We start from the raw sequence: 9,907 nt of genomic DNA on the forward strand, positions 1-9,907 counted from the left end.
AGACGAAGTGTCCTTTTCGATATGAACGTCACGAAGTAGAAGCGAGTGGTGCGGTATATTTTTAAATCCAATTTTGTCGGCGATGACTGCATCTTTTGCTGCCGGACAGACATGTGCATAGAAAAAAAGGGTTATAGGAGCGATTTTTGCTGAGAACAAAAGATTGACTTCTTTTCAGAATCCCTTAATTTGATGGCTTTTTGTGTGAATATTCTTTACCGGAGAATAACTATGACGCTTCCTTTCACCAAGTCACAAGAAAGCATTCTCAGGCACCGTTCTTGAGCTCGCTGTGCCCGTACAGGAAATCAGCTAAATAGTATTCGGTTCCTCGTGACAAAAAAAGAATGAGAAGCATAAGAGTGAAAAAAAAAAGACAAACGTTAGCAACAGCCCAATACGAGTCAGATGGCTGTTGTGTGGCGTTATAAGCGCCCTATCTTGCGGAGTTGACATTGTAGTGTGCAGACTGTTGCTGGATTCCTCGAGACAGGAATGACTTTTCCCGAAGTTCTCCTAGAGCGCAGTGCGCTGCTACACTAGATTATAATTGAGACCAAAGCTGAAACTGAACGGCAACGCTTATATGTTGCAGGAGTATAATTTCTGAGGGAGGTGCCGTGGTTCACAGGCCAGGCGGTGAAGGTACAGATATTTTTAGGTACTAAATATAACTAAAGGTCCGTGCAGTTTTATCTGTGTGGTAATACGAATTTTAGTGAAACCGGGGGGGGGCTGTGAGGAAGTCTCTGTGATATGTGCAAATAGTTCATATATAACTGCCGATCTAAAGCACGTTTTTAAGTATTAAAAGCATGCATAATGCTAGTTCTATCTTTATCAAGATAAAAGCGACAAGTGCCTCCTACTCGACGCTCGCGTCGGGTAGAGTGCCGTTTCAAGAGGTGAAACGTGAGGCTTCCTTTTTAGGCGACCTCTACTTGCGTAGTTGCGCCTAGTTTTATTCGAAACGTCTAGCGCAACCTTTTTCAGCTACGGGAAACTGCGTGCAGGAGACAGTCGTGATAAATGCGAAAATCTGGAGAGCAACAACTGACGCCGCGCCACTGGCAGTTTCGCCGGTGCGTGCAGTGCGTTCACACGCAGCTGCGTTATTACGCTGCCTGACGCTGACAACCGAGTGCGACGAGCCATGCTTTAGGGGGACTCGGTAATACTGTGCAGTATTACTGAAGCAAGAAGTGCAGTTTAAGTTAGTTTTGGTGAGGGAGTGAATTTACCACACGATCCGAGATTCGAACACGTCCCCGGTGATGGGTCGCGTATGCTCGGCTGTTCAATTCGGATAACGCGTTGGCCACTTACTACTAACTGTTCTTACTACTAACTGTTCTTACGCTTGAAGAAGAAAAAAAGAACTTTCAGCAAGGGTTCACAGGGACCCTCTGAAGTCAGCGGTAGCATTAGCTACGCTGCACGCTTTTAGTGGTAGTCAGTATGGTTTTGCAGAGCGCTGCGCGTATGCGACAGCGACGCCCTCTGTGTCTGCCGGGGAGAGTGTAGGGGCGTAGGGCGCGACCTACACAACAAAAGACTACGAGAGGGCATGACCCCGGCAGGCGTACTGCCGGCCACCTCTCTACACCGTTTCCCACACCCACACACGCACCTCTCGTTTTCGAGGGTGACCCCTCTCCCCATGTCACACCGCAGTTCTCTCAAATTATTTTGCTCTGTTTTGGCGCAGACGCTGCCACTTATACACGCAGATTTGACGCGAAAGCTGACGAGCACTGCGTATTATGTTTATTGCATGTTATGCCGAGGTTCCTGTGAAGGTTGTAGTGCTGCAGAGCATTGGTATCGATTACTGCAGTATTAGCTTCAATTTTCAAGCTCCCCTCACACGACAGCACTGGCCAGTCACGATTGCCTACGAAGCCGCCAGCAAATTTAATCATGCTTATACACCTAACAGCGATCACGCTCTCCCATCAGAACTCTATAGCGGTCGTCTTGTTATGTAGACCTCGCCGCTTTGCGTGTCATATTATTGCGAACCCTAGAGAGTGCTCACGAAACAGAATCTTGACAGCATTGTTTTGCCACCCTGAAAGAGTGTGATGGTGATCGTTCCAGTGGGGTATGGCTCCAATAAATCATGAAGTGCTCCTTTAAGAAAGTCAGTCGCTCGGTTACGAGAGACGGTGATTAAATTCCACTCAATTCCACTCTTCGAATGCTGACTCAGCTTACATGGGATTGATTCCACACTTTGTGAACACTTATGACAGTTTATGTGTGTGTTCACGTGTTGCGTCTGCGATTTTTCTACGCTTGCTTTCTGAGATGGAGAGTCTGCCTGGCCTATTGGAGAGTTTCGCGATCTATAGTGAGAGCGTCTGATTTGATTCAATAGGACGACATTGTGAGGACTGCTTCTGAGGTCAGCCTGGGTAGAATCGCGCTTGATTTAAATTTCGTGGCACACTCGCTGCAGCTTGTCCATGGTGGCTACCTCTCGTAAGCCGGTTTTTCGTTGCTCGATAGAAAAAAGGAATAAACAGGAGACGATGAAGAAATCGCTGTCTGGAGTTTGAAAATAGCCGGCATGAAAATGGAGTGGTACGTGATCGCCGTGAGCTTTGAATAGTAGTTAAAATCAGTTACATCGATGGTGAAGATTTTTGTGCGAAGGGTGAACAACGATACAAGATACACAGCATTTTGGATTTAGCAGTATACCTTTATATAATTTTTTAGAGACTCTAGAGAGAGTACTTCTGTACAAAAATATTATAGGCAGATATAGGCACATTACAGATCATACTATAGATTGCCTATAGACTGTCTATAGGATGTCTATAGTGTCTAGATCTGTGCATAATAGTTTTGTATATAAAGTCTATATACTTCCCACACAAAAATATTATACACAGATCTTGACACAGTACAGACCCTATAGAAAGAATATTGTCAATCTTTAGAAGACAATCTTTAGAGTTATGACTATACACTTTTCGTAGATTTTTGTCTATGAACTATGAATAGACGAGAATAAATATCTATAGGAAGACAATAGAGTCCGCAAGAAGTATATAGAAAGTCTGTAGACCCCGCAAAGCCCAGCGATTATCACTCTGCTTCGGAAAAACCAAGATAAAGAAAGCTTGTCGGGGAGTGTCACTTGAGTTTTAACTGATAAAACCGCGCCCTTTTGCTTTCTTTTTTCTGCTCAGAATTTTTATTGCCAATGTGTTACTTCAAATACGAGTATTGATCTATAATTCTAGAATTGCGAGTAGAAGTGGAAAGCTAGAACAATAAGGTCGCCCCTTTTCAGCGCACTGTTTTATTGAAGCAATTAAACGCACCTTGTGCTCTGTTCGTAACCATTAGTTGGTGGGCGCTTAATTAATCAAATTAAGGGCGCTGTGATTTGTCTTTTCGTCTGATTCTTTTCGATTGTTTCCAACCCACCAGTCTGGATGACAGACCCCAGTTAGAGCCAGGGCGTGGATAAATAACGAAACGAAAAGGAATAACAGTGAAATGGAATTCTAATCAAATTATTATATCAACCCCGTTCCCCCTCCGAAGAGCACATAACCATGCACGCATGCTGTAATAAGGGCTGCAAACTCCAGACAGGTATGCACAAAAATACTCTTTTTCACGTGAAATGTGTCCACTAGTCATGTCTGCCCTGTGTTGTCTGCCCAGTAAACAGCTCCTCGTAATTACATAGGCACTTCTTGCCCAAGGCATATATATTTTTATAGAATATAGGCAGTGTGCCTGATAAGAACTGCGCTGTCTAAGTCCTGCCAGCGTTCTGCTGCAGCATGACAGCTACCTGTTTCCATGCTCTCTCTGCATTTCTGGCAGCTGATAGCTCACGAAATGGCACTCAGCGGCTCTTCGATTTCGTTGACGTGCAAACATCCATGCAACTGCGCTCCTAAGCTATGATTTTACAGCAAAGCTCTGACAACAAGGTCTGAATGCGGCTGTACTTCACTCACGCATTTGCTTAGCAGACGACGCGGTTCTTTCTGCTCGCGTCGGTACCTTTTCCGACTACTTAGCGGTGGAGCTGGAGTGTAGCTTCGGTTGTATGAAGCTCGCCACCATCCATTCAAACTTGTCCGGTTTGATCACTCCCAGCTTGATATGCGTTTTGCTATGCCTCATTGAAGGTGTCTCCCCCCCTCCCCGTTCTTCTTCTCTTCCCTTTAATTTATGACTTCAAACATAGAGCGCGTGCTGTTCTCCTTCTTTTTCTAACTGAAAGTTTTATGCAGTCGTGTATGCTTCCCTCAGTAATTACGATATATTTAGTATGCCATTTTTCGAACACGACGTGAAAACATCTCATGGCGCCCCCTCGTGCTCCTTTTGCTGGCCACTTCCCAGCCTTGTAGCCTTGTACATTCAGCTCGACGAACGGCCGCTGGCATTTCCTGGGCCAAAGGGCTCCCTCTTTCCCACGGGCACCAGTTGTTCCAAGCATTGCGCGGAAGGCCTAGTATCTGCTCGTTTGGGTCAACGCTCAGAAGAATAAATAAAGATAAAAAAAAAACAAGAAACGGAACGGTCAGGAGAGAACGCATTTATCGTTGGAGCAGCGCGTTGAATTCTAATCAGTTGCATCTGGGCCCCGGGGGGAAACACCCCGCAGTGCAGCACGTCCTCGGGTTGGAATCTGGGGAGGAGGTTCTCGGTAGAGTTGCCGCTGGACTCCCCCTTTAATCCTGGCTGCTTCGTTCGCCGCAGGGGTAACGAAAGGACGACGAGATAAAATAAAGAAGGGACGCTACTGGAAAGCGAGGAAGACAATTAGGCTGGGGCTAACCGCGTGCCGTTGATTGGGCAACCCGTTCGTGGAAGCGTCGAGAAAGATAGGGAGAGGTAGATAGAAAAATAAAGACGGAACGCCCTCTTAGGAACTCGCAACTTTGGAGCGGCGCAATTAGCTCTCCGGAACGCTGGGTCCCCGAGGCGTATTATACCTTAGCCTTCACAGCAACTTCGGCACACCAGTGTGGTAGGTTATGGGGTAGTGTAGAGGTGCATTGTGTGAGCGCGCGTGGTTAAACAAGAGAAAAACTGCGTAGGAGAGGACGAAAACTTCAGATGTTGCCGCCAGGAGGCTTGAAACGTCTTGTAGTTAGCGTTTGGTGAGGGAAGGCTTGTAAGCTCAACGGTTAAAGGCGTCTACTGGAGAAGGCCTGGACTTGGCTACGTCATTAACCTTGGTAGCATTTGTCACCATATAATGGAAGCGCAATTTAACGATTACCACCGACTCTCCTCTCCTCATACATCCTGTAGGAACTAATTGGCCATGAATGGGGGTTGTAATGGTTTTCAGGTGAGGCAGTGGAAATCTTGCAAAAGTCATACTGAACCGAATTTCTGGCGATTTCACTTTTTTCTCAACTAAAGCACGGACACTCTGCTTTCCTCTTGAGAGTCTTAGTCAGATGACGCCTATCGTGCTGCTTTGTTCTTTAGCTACTTACTTATGCTGCATAGTTCAGAAACATTTCGGCTCGTGGTAGCGCTAGTAAAGTGCTTAGCCGCGCGCACAAGCTAACCAAAGCAGCTTTGTAATTATCAAATGAATTCAACCTGGAATATTGGCTCGAGAAAAAAGAAAACTATTCTAAACATGCTTGCAGAATTCTTAGGCGCGCTCGAGGCGAATACAGCGAAGTTCCAAGCTTTCGCTACCAGAGAAATGGGACAAAATATTCTAAAAGTGAAAAGAAAGATATAGCCACATTTTATATCAGTGGTAGGGCCTGTGAAATCGAGATATCGAAGCCGCAGACAGATTACATCATCTTATGCTCTGTCCCACTGCAGCCGATTTCTTCACGGGCTCAGAGCTGCATGCAATTGACGTTATGGTTATATATTGCTGGCTCCTCCAGACTCTGTGGATGATGGCTTCGTGGTCATTAGCGGGCCCATTTATGCTTGATCCGAGACCCAGGAGACAGATGGCGCCGCATGGATTCGCTGCGCTAAAGATTCTCCGAATACTACTTATTACGGCGTGAAGAAGGCGGCGCATATACCTTCGTCGCCGTGAGCAAGGTCTCAGCTTGCAGGAAGCTCTTCAACTATTGGTTTGTGACGCTAAAACAGCGCAAAAAAGAACGAGGGAAACGAAGAAAACGAGCGCTGTTCTGTGTCTAACAGCGCTCGTCCTGCGTCTGTCTTTCTTCATGTCCGTCGCTTTTTGCGCTGTTTTTGTGTTACGAGCCCATACCAACTCGCCCAACTCAATGTTTTACTAGCCTTCCACTATTGACCCTAAGGCTTTTCAAAGCAAGCCGCCTGTGAGGAAAGAGCGTGGTCATTGCTTCATATTAACGAACAGCAATAATAAGGTTTGGTTTTGGTTTTATTGGGGTTTAACGTCGCAAAGTCTACGAGGGACGCCGTAGTGAAGGGCTCCGGAAATTTCGACCACCTGGGGTTCTTTAACGTGCACTGGCATCGCACAGTACACGGGACTCAGGAATTTCGCCTCCATCGAAATTCTGCCGCCGCGGCCTGGATCGAACCCGCGTCTTTCGGGCTAGGCAACAATAATAAGCGTATGATGGCATTGTACATGTCATGTCATCGCTCGCGCTCGTGTCGTTCATTGATGCTGTTTTCTGCATAGCGTCTTTAAAGAAGGATGGATAGCTGGGCGAGTTTGTAATAATACATCGTGGGAGGGAACAGCGCGAACAAGACGACAGGCGAAGCAAGAGGACACAAAGACGAGCGCTGACTCGAAACTGAATTTTTTTATTGAAAAAAGAAAACATATATACATCATAATCACGCGAACGAACAGAGCAACGAGCATTGGTCTAGCGGAATCAAGATCACCAATCGCACAATATTCCACGTGGTGAACTCCGAACAAAGGCACCCCTGAGAACCGAAATGAAACAAGTCACGAATTATCTAAAAACGATACTTCTTTGTCAACTAATGCCAAAGAAGGCTGGCTGATACACTGTGATTCTTTCTTCCTTATGAAATAAGCTTCCATAACCTCCCTGGTCAATTTATCCTGGTGTCTAAACAAAATTTTAGTTTTTGTGACCTCCCACGATGTCTTTAAAGAATGATGCATAGAAGTGGCTGGCTTTGCTACCTCCGGTCTTCGTTGAGCTTATTCGTACATGCCTACCGATCGACTTACATTCGAAAGGCCGAATATAAAATCGGCGTTGTTGGATTGGGCCACGCTGCTGGCCTACCGAGAAAAAAAATTATCTGCTATATGCGATTATATTTCTGTTGAAAAGTCCCAATGCTAACAAGTGTTGTCTTAACTGGCGTCTACGTCTATACATTTGAGGTAGTTCATCGATAGCGCTGTGTCTTGACGAACAAGACGTTTTCAACATAGCGGCATTTGCGAGATGTGGACATTGGCCAGATCACTGTAGGCAACTACGAATATGAAAATTATGTTTACAACAAACTCCTGGTGCTATTCCCACGAGCGGTTCTTTTTTAATCTGGCGCAACAAAAGTAAATGAGACTAGAATGCGTTGCATGAAGTTTGGAAACGCTTCTTCGTATTTTGCACTTTAAGTAATGTGTGGCATCGTTTATTGAATTATTCCAGTCCCCTTTAAGATATTAAGCCAGCTGATTTGATGCCTGTAAGAGGTTTTGTTTGATATGAAAGCGGAGTTTTAGGTTTACGTGATTATAGATTTAATGCTTTGGGATTTATCAGTGTAGTGTTAGGATGGTCTGAAGGATAAGATTAGGGCCACCAGAATCCGTGCCAGGTGCTCAGACGCGTAAATGTGCTCTCTCGTCCGCCAGGTAAAAATTCGAACAGCGATTGTTAAACCTGCCAAGCGTGTCTTGGTTGCAACTGAGGCTCGACTGATTGGTTTTCACTAATTGAAATGTCTTTTGATTGTTTTAGGCTTAGCAGTGTACTACAAAAGAGGCGATTACCAAGTAAGACCCGAAACCGAACCGCCAAGTCAAAAAATAAAGAAATAATCACTTCATTATGATTGCTGCAGTTCATATTTCTCAGTCGATTAAAGAGCTACCAACGGTGTAATGCAAACGCTGCACGTGGTCAGAAAGTACTGCTCGCCACTGTGCCTGTTTACAGTCATAAATTCTCCTGGTTTAATTTTAGCATTAATTATTATATATTGAACTGGTTGCGCTAATTTTATTTATTCTGTGACTGAATAAGCTTCAAACTTCTGACTACTTTTAATAGCTATCCGCTGTGAAAAACAGTCGTCTGTTGGTTAAGACGTATTTCGAATTCTTTTTTGATTTCAGCGCGTCGTTAATACGTTAACGTCTAAGCTGTCCTTTTTTCATTATTCAACGTATTGATGTTTGTTCTTGTTTCATGTACTCAGATATAGTCTCCTGTGGGCTGGTCAGTACGTGAAATAAAATAAATTTGTTCTTATACTTGTTCGTTTCGATCCAGATTGAAAAAAAAGTGACTCGACCTTTGCCATTGTGACAATCCGAATTCCACTGTTAGCTGTGGTGTTGTGAAATGCTTATGCTTGTCGGGAGGGGTAATGCATGTTACGCTAACGTTGCTACATTCGCATTAGCGCCACAAGGTTTGGTGGATTCCTTCTACTTATGATGTTGGAGTAGCAGGGTTTAGTGAGCAGTCATGGCTTGTGGGAGAGATGTAGGTGCGCGGCTTGCGCGGACGGAGCCGACAACGACAACACGATTTCGAGAAACGAAACCAATGCGGCTGTCACTGTGTGGGGAACAGTCTATATTGTACGGCCGCATACATCCCCTTTTAGAGAGCGCCATATTAAATTTTCACTGGCCGATAGGTACGAATGCAGAGTCTATCGGTCATGAGATACTACGCCGAAACAACTCCGTTAGCTTCGCAGAAACACCCATACAACCACCGCCGTTGTACTGTCTCTTCTCACGCATCCCAAAAGGATGCTTTCAAAGCCCTTTCCCACTTTCGCTGATAACTCACTCTTCGCGACAACAGCGCCTTGGTTCTTCTACGTAGAGCAGCTTCGACGGAGCGAAACCTGCCGGGTGATACAGCTGGCAACACCCACGCAAGCACACATCCCGCGGCAGAACCTGCCGGATCCTAAGTTCCGTCCTGTGTAGATAAGGGCTAAGAAGGGATCAGTGTCGCACACGAGACATCCGGGACATAGACACATGCACCGCGCACTCCCGACAACCGAATAAACGCACACATACGCACACGTGCGACAAACAATGCCATACACTCGCACCTGTCCGTAGTAGGCGCCGTAATGCGACGAGGCAAGGTGATGGAACGCGTCGGAAGGCTCAACAGGCGTGGTCCATTAGGTGGCGTAACGCGGCGGCTAATTCCCTTCCCGCATAGAAACTTCGGACGCTCACCCCTTCGCCCCCCGTCAAAAACGCCACGTGTGTATATATACGTGTGCGGTGCGGGCGCTCTGATTCCTCCCGGATTAGGGACTCCTTCGACAGAGGCGACTCGATGGAGCAAGCGCACATCGCTACGCTCCGCCAGCGTTGCTGTCTCCCCACTCCCCTAGTCTTCTCTGTCCCCGAGGCTTAGCGAGAGAATGGATGGCAACGGCGCCCCCGGTAAGCGGCTTTATTCCCCTCCTCCCATACCTCTTTCCCTCTTTGACTGTCCCCTACCCCTTTTCCCGATTCGGCATTCCCAACTTCCCTTCCATCCGACCCTGCTTGTTAACCTCCGACGACTGCGTGCACGTGCTCAACCTAGGCGCCGCTAAACCTGACAGTTCCTGATTGATGAATGAATTTCAAGTCAGCGGAAATAAAGCAGTAGTGTTGTTGTCAGTCATGTCGTCTTAAAAACAGTGCAGAAAAACGGTTTCTCTTTATCTTCAGAAGTTTCGAGGAAGTAGAGTAGATTAAGCA

The sequence above is a fragment of the Amblyomma mixtum genome, chromosome 2, assembly GCF_055824585.1.
Source record: "Amblyomma mixtum isolate Tamu chromosome 2, ASM5582458v1, whole genome shotgun sequence".
NCBI lineage: Eukaryota > Metazoa > Arthropoda > Arachnida > Ixodida > Ixodidae > Amblyomma > Amblyomma mixtum.